Source organism: Crocodylus siamensis, chromosome 3, assembly GCF_052110815.1.
Source record: "Crocodylus siamensis isolate JL-2025a chromosome 3, ASM5211081v1, whole genome shotgun sequence".
NCBI lineage: Eukaryota > Metazoa > Chordata > Crocodylia > Crocodylidae > Crocodylus > Crocodylus siamensis.
This window is the reverse complement of record NC_143397.1, coordinates 199358172-199374770: the sequence shown is the minus strand read 5'-3', so window position 1 is coordinate 199374770 and position 16599 is coordinate 199358172.

The following is a 16599-nucleotide window of genomic DNA, read 5'->3' as shown; positions in this document are numbered from 1 at the left end:
CTTGTTGCAATGGACTTGTTTCATGCATATACAATGGTAAAAAAACTAAACACAAAACTAGCATGTTATTTTCTGTCCTTGTTCTTATATGACCCTCATTCCCATGCTAGCTGACCTTTGATATTAAGGAAACTGCTAGAAAAAATGTTTTATATAGAATTGTGTCACTGAACATTAGCACATAATTCCTATGATCTGTCTGTTATTTATTATTTTTAATTTCTTTGTATTGACAATGGATTAATTTAAGCTTTAAACTCTTTATTTAGCTCAGATCTTTCAGTTACCATTTTGATTGATGTTTGTGTGAAAGGGGAGGTAGACGCCACCCTCCCAACATGTCCCAGGACCCCGCCCAATGAGCACTGATACTTATGGCAGGGACCGGGATGAGCAGCAGCTGTGGGGAAGTGCTGATGCAGGCTCAGCAGTCCCACAGCTGCCTGAGCCTGTGGATTGGTGAGTCCTGGGGGCGGGGCATGAAGACAAGGTGGGCTCATCAAAAATCAGCTGGGGAAGAGACCCAGCTGCCTGGAGAGAGAGGAACTGGACACCAGGGGAGAGAGGCAGATGGCAGAGCTGGGCAGAGAGGAGCAGAATGCCAGTGGAGAGAAACCAGACACTGGTGGAGAGAGGGGGACAGCAGAGCCGGGCGGAGAGGAGAGGAATGCTGGCGGGGAGAGGTGGAACACTGGCAGAGAGGTACAGGCAGCAGAGCCTGGTAGGAACAGCTGAGCAGGGAGCTGAAGTTTGCTGGTGGGTCACGTGGGGAGAAGAAGATCATCCTCACAATCACGGGAGAAGACCAGGCTTTTCCAGAGAGTTCAAGTACTACAGCGGGGAAGGGCAGCAAGTGACAGCAAAACCTGGCGGGCTGCCTGGTGAAGAGGGAGGAGCAGGTGACAAGTGACCCAGAGCCCAGTAGGGAAGGGGCAAGTTCCACTACGTGGTGGGATCAGGAGTGATTAACTCCTAGGCTGCTGGTCCCTGGGAAGAGTGCCCAGAGAAATGGACAAAATTTCTTCTCTCATCCCAAGGAGGCAGAGGATTCCTGGGGCTAGAGTCCCAGCCACTCCATTGGCAGATGCTGAACATCTTCTCTTTTAGTTAAGAATCTTCTAAGTTATTGCTAAACCCAGGCTGGGGCATGTTTAGTTACCCAAAGGTTGGTCCGAAGACAAGGGACCAAAGTTTGGGAGAGATTGATGCTGAACAGACCCGACCCCAATTGAGGGGGGCCTCATGGGTGAAAAGATATCATCCCAGGGAAGATTACAGGGAACAGAGTCTTTCCAGGCTGTGGATGTGGTAAAGGTGGGGTAAAGGGGAGGTTTGGAGCCCCATGAGAAAGATCAGGGTCACAACCCCTCTGGGACCACCAACAGGGAACTGCCTCCCCATCAATCAACATCCAAGTTATGGCAGGCAAGTAGGGGCAGCACTCAGGACCATTTAAGTGGCCCCAGGGTGCAGTCTCACCCTGAGATCGCTAGGGAGGAAGGCACCAACCAGAAAGGGGCCAAAGCCTTACAGCACCTACCAGTGACAGTTTGTTTTTATTCTTCAACTTGTATATTAATTATTTATACCTAATCCCATATAATCAATGCTGCTGATTCTCACTGTGGTTTGAGGTTGAGAACTACACTTTCAAAACTGCCTCTTTGGATATGCCAAGCTCCAATCTTACTTTCCCACGTATGAACTAGGATTTAGTTTTGCAAAAGGGAACAATACATTTTGTGCATGCACCTGTGCAAGTTAAATGGGCAATTTTGAAAATCCTTACCACTTTTTAAAAAGAAATTTTCTGGGTACATATAATTGAGTCTACATGATGTTCCTCATAGCATTCTTATGCTATTCACTAGCAGTTTGATATGGATCTGAGAACTAATTTTTCTGGTGTACTTTGACATTTCATAAACTGCCTTGACAAGGTTCTTTTCACCGTAGTACGTCATTTGCTTAAATATGGACAAATTGCCAAACAGAAAGGAGCAAATAGAAACAGAATACCAATATATCATTCTCCAGTCAGATCACAGCTGTAGATACAGAGAACAGAGCCAGAATATCCTCCTTTCTTCAAACACATATCCTGGAGCTACTGATGGTGTGGAGAAAAGGGCTAATCATTGCCATGGTATAATTCTCTGATGGGTTCTTTGGTTAGAATGAATAATTATGGCTTTATTTTTTCAAAAGGCTATACACACTTTTTATTTCAGACAAACAGGTGGCTACCATCATACTTTTCATCAGAAAACGCTGGAAGATAAAACAGGCCCAAAGTACTCCTTCCATAATCTGTAATGAAAAGAAAAATGTAGTATAAGAATGAGGAAGATTTATTTTACTATAAATGTCAGCCAAAAGTTGTTTTGTTTCCTTGTCATGATTCTAAAGGTTAATTACTGAAAAAAATGTTTCAGAGGAATTGTAAGTACTGTGGCTTTACTAACCACATGATAACCAATATGATATCTGGAACTGAAAAAGATTCTTGTTTACAGGTTCCATTCAAATAACTCATTCAATAGTTAACTTCTGAAGTCAGTTGTGGAAACCTACTTTAAAATGTAACCTAAAACCTCTTTGTGGCCTGCAAAATGTCAACTCAGAGGTTAATTCCTTAAAAAGGCTTTTTTTCAAAAGTGGAAATAAGAGTATTATAGAATACTAGCAAAGTGCCCATCAATAATGATGGTGTCGCAGGGCACTAAGGTGCCCTGCTCCTAGAAGAGCAGGAACTGCCTGGAGAAAGCCCAAAGAGCCAGGCAGGAGCCCAGGTACAGGTTGCCATGGCAACCGGCTAAGGCAGAAATTAGTCAGCACCTATATCTGGTCAGCTGGCAGGAAGGGGCTGGGCCTTCGGCCCATATAAACCCCAGGCTGAAACTAAAGGAGACATTTCTCTGCCAGTGGCTAAGGGGGAAGGAGCCCTCTTAGAATGAGAAGGGAAAGAGACCTGACTAACCTTTGCTCCGGGTAATGGTAAAGGGGCAGAGCACACCTTGGGTAGCCTATGTTACGTTATAGCCCAGGGGCTTATGTTTTGTTTGTAGTTTAATAAGACCAGTGGTTTGGGTGAGGCTATTTGAGGAAGGAGGAGGCCTCATTGGGGGCCCACTACAGAGTGGAGACCCCATCGCCAGGGTTGGAGTGGCATTTGGGGTGCACAGACCCTGGCACCACTGAGGATGCAGAGACAGGGCTGCGGAGAGCCCAGTGAGGACAAGGGGCCAAATTATAATGAGGCCGAGGCAAGACAATAACAGTAGCATCTGCGAGGCTTACGGCATGGTAAAAGGGTGGTTGGAGCCACGCATATAGCACATAAGGCTAGGGTGCCCCTGAAACCTGCATTGTGGAACGAGACCCACAAGGGGTCCGGGAACCCACAGGGTTCAGTAATTCCATCAAACCGTGCACAAGAGGACTTAAAGGCAGCCTTCCTATTTTCATATTTTTCCATCAAAGACGTGGTGGGTGAGAACTGAGGGTGCCTACAGGGCCAAATTGGCATGGTCAAGGGCCCTTAGGAGAACACGGCCATCCTTAAGGACCCCATCCCATGACAAACTGGTGCATTGGCCAGGAATTCAGCCATGCACAGGGCAGAGACCCATGTCCCCAAGAAGGGGAACAAACCTTCGGGCTATAATAGGAACTAAGAGCCAGCAGCACTGCAGCTCTAGAGGTTGAGCAGAGCAGGGAATTGCTGCCACCAGAGATTGTACAAGGAGGAGTATTTGGGACCCTGACCAGTAAGGGAATAAGGCCAGTTTAATTATGGCTGAGACAGAGAACCCAGAAGGCCTAAGATCAGAGCACCTCACCTGGTTGTTACAGGTGGGCAAGTTACAGGAAAAAGTGGCCCAGTTAGAATGGGAGTTAGAAGTGGCCCAATCCCAGAAAAAACAAATCTGAAGCAAGGGTGACTGTTTTAGAGCAGAGGGTCCAGTCAGGCAAGAAGGAAGGAGGGTCTAAGGAAACTAGGAGCTTGATAGCCATGGAGGCCAAGAGGACATGAGCCCTTGAGCAGCTCATCACGTGGGAGCAGAAGAGGCACTGCAGAAGATGACGGTGTGGATGTCGAGGCTCCTGGAAGTCAACACAATACGGCCTTAGAATAATCTGACATGTAGAACTTTCTCTTTTTTATAATTTCTATGGACTGTTTTATCATTAATTAATCCTTCAGATTGCTTAGGAATGTCAGTAAATAGTTTTTTGTTCACATTTAGTTCAACAGATTCTCAATATAAATTCATTTTTAAACACAGAATGAATTATACTCATGCATTGTTCTCACTGATTGATGCAGGGCTATCTTCAGCAGGCAGAAGCACTTTAAAAGGAAAATTAGTAAAGTTAGTAAATGACAGACCCCAGGATCAGTTTTTCAAATATGATTCAGAAAAGCATAAACAACCATGAAGAGTCAGAGTTCAGCACACCAGAAAGAGAATCATAGTTGGGGTGGTGCTAAGTTACTAAAAGGTATCTTTTTAGAACAGTAGGTCTCAAAATTTCAGAGACATCCCTGAATAGATTTGTAGGTCTCAAACTTGAGACATCTCTGAATAGATTTGTGGCACATCTTGAGAAACTTCAGGCACCCCTTGGAAAGTACCAGCTCTTAGTTTTCACCATATTTTGACCACAACCTCCCAGCCCCACTGTGGCAGGGCGACCTAGGGGTGCTGTGACCTCCCCTGGCACCCTGCTACTGTGGCAAATCGGTCTTAGATGCATCCTCTTTATCTCATCCGCCACGTCTTGCTGGTAAAATATTGTTAAAGGGAGGCTGCCTTCTTGCCCTCCTTGGCACGGTGCCTTGATGTATCTTGGCTAATCTAATTGCCCAGTGCACTCCGACCTCTGGGGCTGCCCGTAAGTCCCACAGTTGCCCGTGAACTCACGGGTCCCTGGACTGGCCGCCCGCGCCGGGGCCTGTCTCGCCCCGCGGCCCACGCCGCCCGCGCCGGGGCCTGTCTCGCCCCGCGGCCCGCGCTCAGGCGGCCTCAGCCTTACCTGGCCCCCCCCAGACCCCTTTCCTGGTCTCATGCCCACTGGGCTCCTCACAATTGGGCTCAGGCAGCCTCAGCCTTACCTGGCCCCAGACCCCTTCTTGGGTCCTATGCCCCACTGGGGCTTCTTGCCTGTGTCCACACTGGGCTCCTCCCGATGCTGCCCACACTGGGCCTCCTCCAACCCCTACAGCCTCACCCGGTCCTCTGGTGTTACACAACAAGAAAACAGAAAACACAAAGCCCCTTGGCTATAACATAAATCCCAAGCCAACCTGGCTATCCTTTATATGTATCCCTGCTAGGGTTTCCTCCACCCAGTATCCTTATGCCGACACTGCTCAGGCCATCAGCCTTCTCTACCATGCCTGCCCTGCTTGCTCCAGCAGAGCTCCAACTTCTCGGCTGCCAGAGGGGAACTGACTCTGGCCTCAGCCTTGCTGTTTATATAGGCCAGGCCCTGCCCCCTTCTGGTCAGCTGACCAGACTGGTTGTCTTGGCAACCCACACCTGTGCTGCCCTGGTGACGGGCAGCTAAGCCCATATTACTACTTGTCAGTAGCAGGCAACTTAGTGCCCTGCTACACACCTCCCCCCCCTTCAGTTCACAACTCACCGAGCTGAGTTTTCGTTCCTTCCATCACAGATCTCTCAGGCCTGGGTTCTCGTCCTTGGATTGTCTCGACCTATAGTGGCGGAGGTTTTAAGGTGCCTCCTACCTGCCTTTTACCCAAGGCGCACCATGTGGGATTTCCTGGGATTTGCCCTGCCGCAGGCAGTCCCCCCACATTAGCAAACCTTGGTAAAACTTCTTCTTTGCTGGTTGAGACCCGGCCTACCCCCTGGGGGGTCTTCTCTTTCTCTCCTTCCTCAGCACCATCCACTTTCTCTTCACACTCCCGTGGGTCCCTTCCTCTGGGCAAGCTGTACGTTCTCCTGTCTCTCTCTGGTTCCTTGGAGATCTTGGAGCCTTCCTCATATCTCCCACTGCCTCCTTAATGCCCTCTGGGCATATTCCTCTTTCCAAAATTCAATCCTCCCCTGGATCATGGATCTTCCTACCAACCCTTTGTAGATCTTAACATAAGCTACTCCCCCAACTTCCTCCTGAACAATGCTTCTCAGCATCCACCAGGCGACCTGCTTAGGGATGTTGTTTACATAGACCCCAGGTCTTTTCTCAGGCCGGGATCCCCTTCCAGCTGGTCGTATCCTCCTCCTTATCTCCTGTCTCTGGGTACCAGCTAATTTGCTGGGCTCAACCAACTTCCCACCTGCCTGATCTACCTTGGGCTCTGAGTGCCCTCAGCATAGGGTTGTTCACACCCCATCTGGGTTAATCACACCGTAGGCTTCACTTTCTGGGGGAACTTGTTCCTTCTTCTTTGTTACCTTGTCATCGCCTAAACCTACTCCCGTTCATGGTCCCTGGGTGAGCCCTATGCTTTGTCTCTCCACTTGTAGGTGAACCCATTCCTTTAGTTGTTGCTGTAGCTGGCTCATCTCATTCATATAACTCTTCTGCCACTGGTTCTATTTCTGGTCCCAATGTTGCAGGAGAGTTAACAGGGCATCTGCTTGTAGGAACCCCAGCTTCTCCTCTGTGGGACTCCCCTCTCTGATACTTTTCCCCAGTTGCCCTGGCCCAGCTTCCTCTTTAGGACCTTCTGGACCTTTGGCCTTGGGAAACTCCTCTGGCTGCTCCCTTGCTGCTCTTAGTGTAATCTTTGTGGTCCATCTGTCTTCCTGGTGGGTTTCCAAGGATGGGACTTGTCCCACCAGCTGTTCTCTTCCTTCCTCTACCCTCTGTAACTGGTTATGTAACTCATGGTTCTCTTGTGGATTCTCTGAACCTTGCTCTCCGGGGCACTTTGCTGGCTTTAAATGAGGCAGCATCCTAGCCCGGGCAAGTTCTAGGAGACTCTCTACCCGCTTCAAAGCTTCTTTCAATACCTCTAGCTCTTGGTATTGCCCTCGGTGTTCTGCGTGGGCAGCCCCCACATACTCCGTTAGTTGATTCCCCAGTACTTCCAACCTTCCTCACATTATGTCTGCGGTGGCTATGGCTTGAGGTGCCCCTTCTACTTCTACCTGGTTTGTCATCTTCTCTTCTTGCCCCTCAGACCTCCCCAGGTCTTGTATCTTTGCAACCATCTGGCCATTCACTTCTCGCAGTGTTCCAATTTCAGTTACCAACCCCTGGATCTCTCTCTGTCTATCCTGCACTTCCATTAGTAACCGTTCCTTTTCCCTGTTCATCCTACCCCCTTAGCCTGGCAGTCTGCCAAGCAGATCTCGAGTGATCACACTCGTTGCACCAACTTATCTCGGTCAATCTTCGCTTTCTGCAATTGGGCGCCCATCTCTCCCTTTTGTCCCTCCATGACTTTTAATTCTCCCTCCAGGGACAGCCACTGCTTTTCTAACAGTTCATAGTTCACTTGGAAGATCTTGACCTGTTCCACTTCTTGCAAGATCAGCTTATCCATCTCTGCTGCTCGTGCATTGCTTTCCCGCAGCTTATCCCACAACTCCTGTGCCAAGTCCTCTGCTTGGCTACCTCTCTGTTGCCACCTCTCTCACTCTTCCTGCAGTTCCCTTATCTGATCCTCCCCATCTCATGCTCTGCCCTCTGCATAGACTCTTTGCGTCATTTTTATCTCCAGCAGGGCTTCTTGCCTGGGCCCAAACTGGGCTCCTCCTGATGCTGCCCACACTGGGGCTGGGACACCCCAAAACACAGCACCCTTTCCAGCACCAGGAACCCCCCCACTACTGTGAAGCTCCCATGAGGCCTCCTCCAACCCCTACAGCCTCACCCGGTCCTCTGGTGTTACACAACAAGAAAACAGAAAACACAAAGCCCCTTGGCTATAACATAAATCCCAAGCCAACCTGGCTATCCTTTATATGTATCCCTGCTAGGGTTTCCTCCACCCAGTATCCTTATGCCGACACTGCTCAGGCCATCAGCCTTCTCTACCATGCCTGCCCTGCTTGCTCCAGCAGAACTCCAACTTCTTTCTCAGCTGCCAGAGAAGAACTGACTCTGGTCTCAGCCTTGCTGTTTATATAGGCCAGGCCCTGCCCCCTTCTGGTCAGCTGACCAGACTGGTTGTCTTGGCAACCCACACCTGTGCTGCCCTGGTGACGGGCAGCTAAGCCCGTATTACTACTTGTCAGTAGCAGGCGCCTTAGTGCCCTGCTACACTCCCCCAAAAATCAAAATACAAAAATCAGAGCAATTCTTCTGTTGCAAAGAACTCAGAAAGAGTACACCAAGTCAGTACTTTTTAATACTAGGGTTTCCTATTTGAAATCTCTGAGTATATTTTGTGAATCATGTTTGTGCACTTAACAGTACTAACATTACTAGCACTCCACAACACCCTTGAAAGGACGTCATGGGACTCTGGTTAAAAATCACTGCTTTAAAAGAACTAACAACCTTTTTTTTGGACCTACTTACATCATCAATACTTCTCATATCTATCTATCTTCCCACAGACTTAAAAGGCTATCATCTTAATCAATATAAACAATTTAAAATAAACTTGTACTTTGAAAGAAAATAATGAAATCAAAGGCAAAGTAATTCAAAGTGGGTTTTTTCTATAAGTAAAGTCTCTACCGGTGCACACATATTGCTATTTACTCCATAACTGTGGTGTACAAGCTTTTCTGCCACATACCCCTGTATCTGCAAAATACTGCTAACCATACCCCCGACACCTGATGCACTGCTGCATGTTCATTCCTTAGCAAGCATGTCAATGATAGCATCAAAGTGTAACAGTGCCATTACTCACCATGCATTGACCAATCAAATATTTCACTGCCAGTATTAAAATGCAGGAATGTCCTCCTTGGCAAAACACTGCTGCTTAACAAACCAAATTGTGACATTAGGAGGAGTGTAATATGTAGTAAAATCTATTCTTTAGCAAGTAAAATGGCTGGTTTTATCAGGAAAGTAAATTATTTTATTATATCAAGTAAAAAGCAAATAAATAATAAAAAAGAGAATGCCAAGTCATTAGTCTTCTAGTGTGAGTAATACAATGTATTAACCTCTCTGCCACTATAACCAAATTTTCAAATTGGTATCAGATTAGGAAAAAAATACATGCATGAAGGTAGTTGTAGACATAACTGAAACATAGAATGATCTTTGGATTAATGTGAAAAATTGAAAATATTCATCATCAAGCTAGAACTACTTTAGAGTCAATTAGGTGAAAAACATTATATTAAAATTCCATTAAGAAAATTAGGTAGAAGACCTTGTTATTGGGAAGGCTGTATCTCTGCTTGTATCTATGTGAATTGACAAACTATTTTATTTGGTGTTAACCAGGGATCCAGGTTTTCTGTTTCCCACAGAAAAATGGGAAAAATGTGGATTTTCCCTTTTAATGGAGAAAAATATGGATTTCTCATTTTAACAGAGAAACATGGATTTTCCACTTTTGCAAAGAGCTCTTTGCAGACTGGCAGAGTTCCAGCCTGCAAGGGGCTGGAGGGAATGGGAAGGGTGGTCAGGCAACGGGCGGCATGTGCATGTATGCATGCACAGATGCACATGCCCACCTGGCAGCCTGGAGAGCAGCTCCCTCAAGTAAATCTGATGGGGGAGGAATTGAGGCCCCCATAGGGGGGAGGGAGGAAGTGAGTTAGGCAGGACTGGGGCTGCTGCCAAGCTGGGCAGTGCAAGGGGCTTGGGGCCCAGGGCTGAAATGCACAGCTGCAGGGTCCCAGCAGAGAGCAGGAAGGGGCCGTAGGTGGTTTGTCTATGGTGGGGGGGAAATGGCTGTCTGCACTGCTGTGTGCACTCCTGGGGGGGGCAGAGGGGTCATGTGTCCCCCCCAGACCTGTGTGCAGGGTGGGTGCAGGCTGCCCATTGCAGGCTCGGGGTCTCTGTCCTGCTGCCCCCTTGGGGCCTCCACAGTCCAGTGGGCAGCACCTGGCACAGCAGGGCAGAGCAGGGCCAGGCGGGGAAGCTCCTTGCTGCTGTGAGCCCTGTGCCACCCTGGCAAAGTGCCATCTGCCTCTGGCAGAAGCGAGGGTGGCAATACGGAATTGTGCCCCTTGCTGCTGCTGGGTGGATGGGGGGCACATTGGCAGGGTGGGGGGAACTTTGATTTTCCATGGTAAAAACCCCAAATCAAATACCAAAATTTACAGGTAGAATTAATTTTATTATAGTGATTGAGGCACTGGTAGGCTTCCAAACTGTTTTAAAATTGTAGATAGATTCATCAATAAAACATTGTATTCAACTGAAGCCTATATATATAGTGGCTTTTCATTTTAATCATGGATTTCGGGGGGTTTAATCAGAGAATTTGTGTTTTTTTTAATCAGAGAATTTGCAATGTCTAAACAGACAAAATCAGGATTCTTGGTGATAACCCAATTGCTTGTAAGATGGTACCATACCTATTGTGCCTACTTTCCCTTTTATACTCCTATCTTGTGCTGAAACCTCCATCCACATGGTAGAAAAAATGTCTTGAATTTAACCGGAGGCTAATACTGCAGAGCTACCTCATGAGTATTCATTAAAGGGAATATCATTAAACACTATAATAAGGGCTTGGTCATGAATGGTCAATTGTGCATCAATAACTTACATCTATGCTTCCATTTAGGCATTCCAAAAGTATGTCTAAATAATCTTCGCCTATATTAGGAGATCAATAGATTTTGAAGTTAACTTCATGTGTTTTCCAGGCATATTGTATATTGCTAGAAATTAATAATATAAATGTCAAGGGAAGATATTTGATACTTTGGTATTTTCTTCATGAGCGCTTTATATTGTTATTACATTTCCTTTGGAACCTTGATCTCCTGGGTTTGAAATTTTTTTTTCATACAAAAAGCAAACTACGCAGTTTCTTCTGTTTGCTATACTGTAGACTCATAGATATAGTGGCAATGCTTGGGCCAGACCCATGCCCTTCCCTTACTATGCAATATCAGGCAGCACCTGATGAATCTGGGGTTGGTACAAGTAACCCTACAGGAAACAGTTCTGGAATAACTCACCCACAGGGACATTTTCTCTCTCAGTCCCCTTAATTAGAGGTTGGCTACTGACGTGAAACATAAAGGTTTATACCCCTTCCAAAAACCAGTACTGTTGTAACTCTAGATATTCTTGTTAACGACATAAACAGCAGAAACTTGTGTTTGTGTGTGGAAACTAAAGATCTTGGCCTGTATGACAGCTTGTGGCAATGAATTTCACAGGCATGTTGTGAATCCTTGGTAAAGTATTTGTTAATTATCTGTTTAAAATTGATAGCCCTTCATTCTCATTGACTGTCTCTCTTGTTTTGAGAAAATAAACAGAAATGCCTAATCTACTTTCTTTGTAACCATTAAGTATTTGACAGGACTTCAGGTGCTCTGTCCTGAAAAACTCCAGTCTAAGTCTAAAGTTGAGGCATTCTATTTGTTTGGCTATACCATTTGTGTTGTAGTCTTCATCATTATATTACATGAAGTTGCTTCATTTGTCTTTTTTTAAGCCTTGTTTCCAACCTATTCACATAGAAAAACAAAATAAAACAAAAATAAAAACAGAGAAGAAAGTACTTTAAACTGTTGCAATTAAAAAAAATGAATCTGGAACCTCCAGCCCCTTTGAAACCTTTAATGTTTACATTAGCCAACTTGATGATTTTAAGGAAGCTAGTATTTGAAACATCTCTTTGTCAAACACCATTATCCAAGATCTAAACCAATCTCCCATTTTTGTACTGAAATAATATAAACACACTGGTTTTAGAAAATGGAATTTACTAATTTGGTATATGAATAGATAAAACAGTGATTTATTACCCATATAAAATAAATCCCCTTAAAAACAAAAAGATTCCTGTTTTATCAGTAACTTTTAGAAAATATAATGTTTCATATATTACATTTCATGTAATTTGGCTTCACTCCTGGTTGCATCCTGGTTTATTTCTGATTTGGCTATGAACCAAGGATATGTAATCTATTATACTTAATCTTCTGTAGTCCATACCATTCTGCCCTCACAATGGAAAACAATCTAAATGCTTGGATTTACTCTGAGTTTTCTATTACTTCTTACATGTGGAACGGGGAAAAACACAAGGTTAATCATTCTGTAAATGATAAAAACATATACTTGTATACCTTTATACAGCATAATACCCCTGGTTCTGCCAATTGGTATCACAAAACAAGATCAACCTCTCAAAGTCAAGTTCCTATGGGAAAACAGAAATGTACTTTTTTCCTTCAGCTCAAGAAGGAAGATATTGAAATGTAGGTTGGACCTACTGGGCTCTGATACCTGTGTAGGGAGCCTGCTCTGAAGCACTGTAATTCCAGTATGTTGGAGCAGACACAATTAATTGAGTCTGCTGGAGCATGAAATTAATACACTCCAGCAGCCTTCAGTGTCACATGTATCAGTGTCCCCACACTGAAAAATGCCAGCAGGAGTGCTTTAAACTAAAGCCCATATGACCATCGTTTCATAGTTGGTAGGGTCAGCAGGGACCTGAGCAGATCATCAAGTCCGACCCCCTGCCATGGCAGGAAAGAGTACTGGGGTCAAACGACCCTGGCAAGGTGATTGTCTAGTCTCCTTTTGAAGACCTTCAGGGGAGAAGCAAGCACCTTGGAAGTTGGTTCCAGATCCTGGCCACCCTGACTGTGAAGTAGCGCCTCCTGATGTCCAGCCTGAACCTCCTCTCAGTCAACTTATGGCCGTTATTCCTATTTACTCCTGGTAGTGCTCAGGGGAACAGGGTCTCTTCTGTTCCCCACTGGTCCCCCTTGATAAGTTTATAGATGGCCACCAGATCCCCTCTCAGCCTTCTCTTGTGGAGGCTGAACAGGTTCAGGTCCTGTAGCCTCCCCTCACAGAGCCTGCCCTGCTGCCCCCTGATCATGTGAGTGGCCCTCCTCTGGACCCTCTCCATGCTGTCCACATCCCTCTTGAAGTGTGGCACCCAGAACTGGACACAGTACTCCAACTGTGGCCTGACCAATGTCGCATAGAGGGGGAGGATTACCTCCTTGGACCCGCTTGTGACGCTTCTGTGAATATGTGACAAGGTACAGTTGGCCTTACTGACCACATCCTCACATTGGTGGCTCATGTTCATCTTGGAATCAATAATGACTCCAAGATCCTTTTCTGCCTCTGCACTGATGAGAAGGGAGTTCCCCAGCCTGTAGCAATGCTGCTGGTTCTTCCTCCCCAGGTACAGTACCCTGCAATTGTCTGTATTAAAACCCATCCTGTTCTCATCCGCCCACCCCTGTAACCTATCGAGATCTAGTTGTAGCCTGTTCCTCCCTTCTAACGTGCCCACTTCTCCCCACATCTTAGTGTCACCCATGAACTTGAACAAGGTGCTTTTCACTCCCTCCTCCAAGTCACTGATGAAGATGTTGAACAGTGCACGCCCCAGGACTGAGCCCTGGGGAACCCCACTGCCCACATCCCTCCAGGTTGAAAATGACCCAGCCACCACCACTCTCTGGGTGAGGCCCTTCAGCCAATTTGCTATCCATCTGACTATGTAGGCTGACTATGTAGGATTTTTACATTTTACATTCCATATGGTCACAGTAAAAGCAGAGACAGGAAAAAGTGGCCAGTGTATATGGAAAAGAGAATTAGAAAGCAAGCAGGCCATCTGTATCTTCTGAGGTCTCACAGGACCTGTACAGGGCAGAGGCGGGTCCAGACAAGCACACATATGCAGTTTGCAGCTCCTCAACACTGTTTGAGGTGCCACATGTGGCACATTTGCAACTGTTCACCATGCTGCAAATTTGCAGTGCAGCACCAAAATTTGACATTGGGAGATCCTGGTGTCAAAAAGCTGCAGCAAAACAAAGTGGCCTGGTGCACTCCAGGAGCATGCAACTGCAGACAAAAAGGCATTACCTTAACAGCTGGCCAGAATTTCTTCCATCCTCTAGTTGTTCCTCAGCTCCTCTAGTATGCATGGAGCTGGGGGAACAGGGAAATGAGTGTTTCCCCATAAGCAGGGCATTTTGCTTTGCACCAGACCCCTTGTGCAGGGAGTCTGCAGTGGCAAAAAGCAGCAGCAAAAATTTGTGCCACTGCTATTTTTGCTGTAGCAAATGAATACCTCTGTATGTGCTCATCTGGACACGCCCTAAAGTTGTAACTAAGAAGAATATGTCCTTTCCGTACCATTTTAAACTAAAGGTTAAGCAAATTGAACTCTAATCTACTGAGGCAAGGGGCAAGAAGGAACAAATGAAATATTTTTAGCTAGGCACTAAAGGCTATGACAAATTACCTTACCTCAACACAATTAATTTTGCTAGGAACAAGCTCCCAGGCCCAAATCTATGACTGCAATTGCAATCATGGAGCAGGGTCTGGAAGCTCCTTAAATAGGGACAGTTCCCCACCCAGCCTGGAGCTGGCTGGGACCCACCCCTAACTGGGACAGTTCCCAGCCAGCGCCAGGCTGAAGGGGAAAGCACAGGGGGTACTGTCCTGTTTTGGGCAGACCCCAACCAGCTCTGGGCTGCACATGCAGACTTCCCCATGTAGCCTAGGGCTGGCTGGGAGCTGTCCTGGTCAGGAGCAGGTCCCAGGCCATGCCCTGATTGGGTGATTGACGCAAGGGGTTTGGAAAGAGCTGCAGGGGTGGGGTAGGTCCCAGCCCCCTGCCTTGATCTGGTAGTGAGGAAGCTAGCAGCTGGCTGGGACCTGGCCCTCCCCTGCAGCTCTTTCAAGGCCCATGCCCCTGGGTCAGGGCCAGGATCTCCCTGTTGCCAGGACAAGGGGATGTTGTCCCCTAGGGTCAGGAGACAGCTGTCTCCGGGATGGGTGCCCCCTGCCAGGCCCTGAGCTAGCATCTAGGGGGAGACTGAAGCTCCCCTAAGTGGTGGTGGAGGGCCATTCCAGGGCTGCAGGGAACTGGGAGCAAATCTGCCTCCTAATCACCACTTGTATGGACACCTACCTGAAAACCCTACCCAAAAGTAAATCTAGACTGGAGTAAATGCATGTGTAGATGCATCCAGTGTATTGTAGATCTTTGCCAACAACTGGGAAGACTTTGCAGATGTAGTTATACTGGGACAGTTAATTTGGCAAAAGACACTATGTGGATACAATTGAATCAGCACAAAAATGTTTATATTGGTACCCTGAGCTCTTATTGGAATACCTATGTCAAACTCATAACTAATATAGCTATTCTGGTAAAAATTAACTGTAGATAACACTACAGTTTTATATCTTTTATACAGTGTTACGCTGCATGAATTCATGGCCTGGGATTAGCTTGAATTCCTGATTTATTAAAATAATATCATATTTTTCTTACATTTTCAGCCACTATGGATGGAATTGTTGGTACATCTGACTGAAAAGTGTGTGATATTGTTATGTGTAATGTCTGCACATCAATGATTTTATATAATGCCTAGGCTTATTGATTATGTACAAATGAATACAATGGCTCTTTTATATACGCAGACACCTTTGTGGTGCCTAACAGTGAGGACCATGGACAGATCTTACTTATGACATACATTGCTATTTGCTCAGAGTGCTCTTCTGAGATATGTCACTCTTCTGCATGAAGGTAATACAACTTGGGAAAGGATGTAGTAAGGGGGATGGGAAAATAGCTAAGGTTAGTTTGGGTCTATATAGTTTAGAAAAAACAAATTGAAGGGCTTACCTGTATGGAGTTACCTTGTCTCACCTTATATCCATACACCAAAATACTCTCACCTGTGCACAGCCATAGTCAATCATCATGTTGAATAGACTCACATCAGGGGACTCTTAAGTGTGTGTGGTGCTCCAACACATCAGTCTTTGCTGTTGTGCTGTGATTGTAGATGGGCAGAGCTAACATTAATATTTCTCGAAGCACAAATACTCTTTCCATTACCACCACACAGTGCCTTAGACATAGGTATCACTTGGTCCATTTGTTTTGCACGGGACTAACTTGGCTATTATATGATGAAATCTAGTACTCATTTCAGTGTTCAAAAGCTCTGGCAAAAACCTTTCAATGTGAGCAAGAAACAAGAACTGAGTGCCCAAATCTTTTTCCACTGTGAGAAGATTATGAAGGGATGCTAGAAAGGAAGATTTAAGGATATTTCTGATGGAATCATCAGAATTTCCTAGCAATTCTTGGGAGTTTGACTACTTCTCTCCACATTTCTCAAGGCTCTTTAAAGTATCCTAGAATGCACATAAAATCTCCCAAAAGCCAGTGCATCAGGAAACTAATATAAATGATGTGATAGAGAACCGGAAGACAGTTGACATGAAGAAAAATGCTCTGTGCCTAGGGTGACCATATGGGAAAAGATGGGACATGCTCTCCCTCCTCCTGCAAGTTAGTGGCACCACAGCAGGCAAAGGCAAAGATGGGCTGGGGTGGGGTGGTGCAGCTCTGGTATTATTATTCAGGTATCTAAGGGAGTCAATGGCCTGTTAATGACCCGTTGTTCTCTACTTCACGAATTTCAACAATCTTTTCCCTTTTTTAATGGTCAT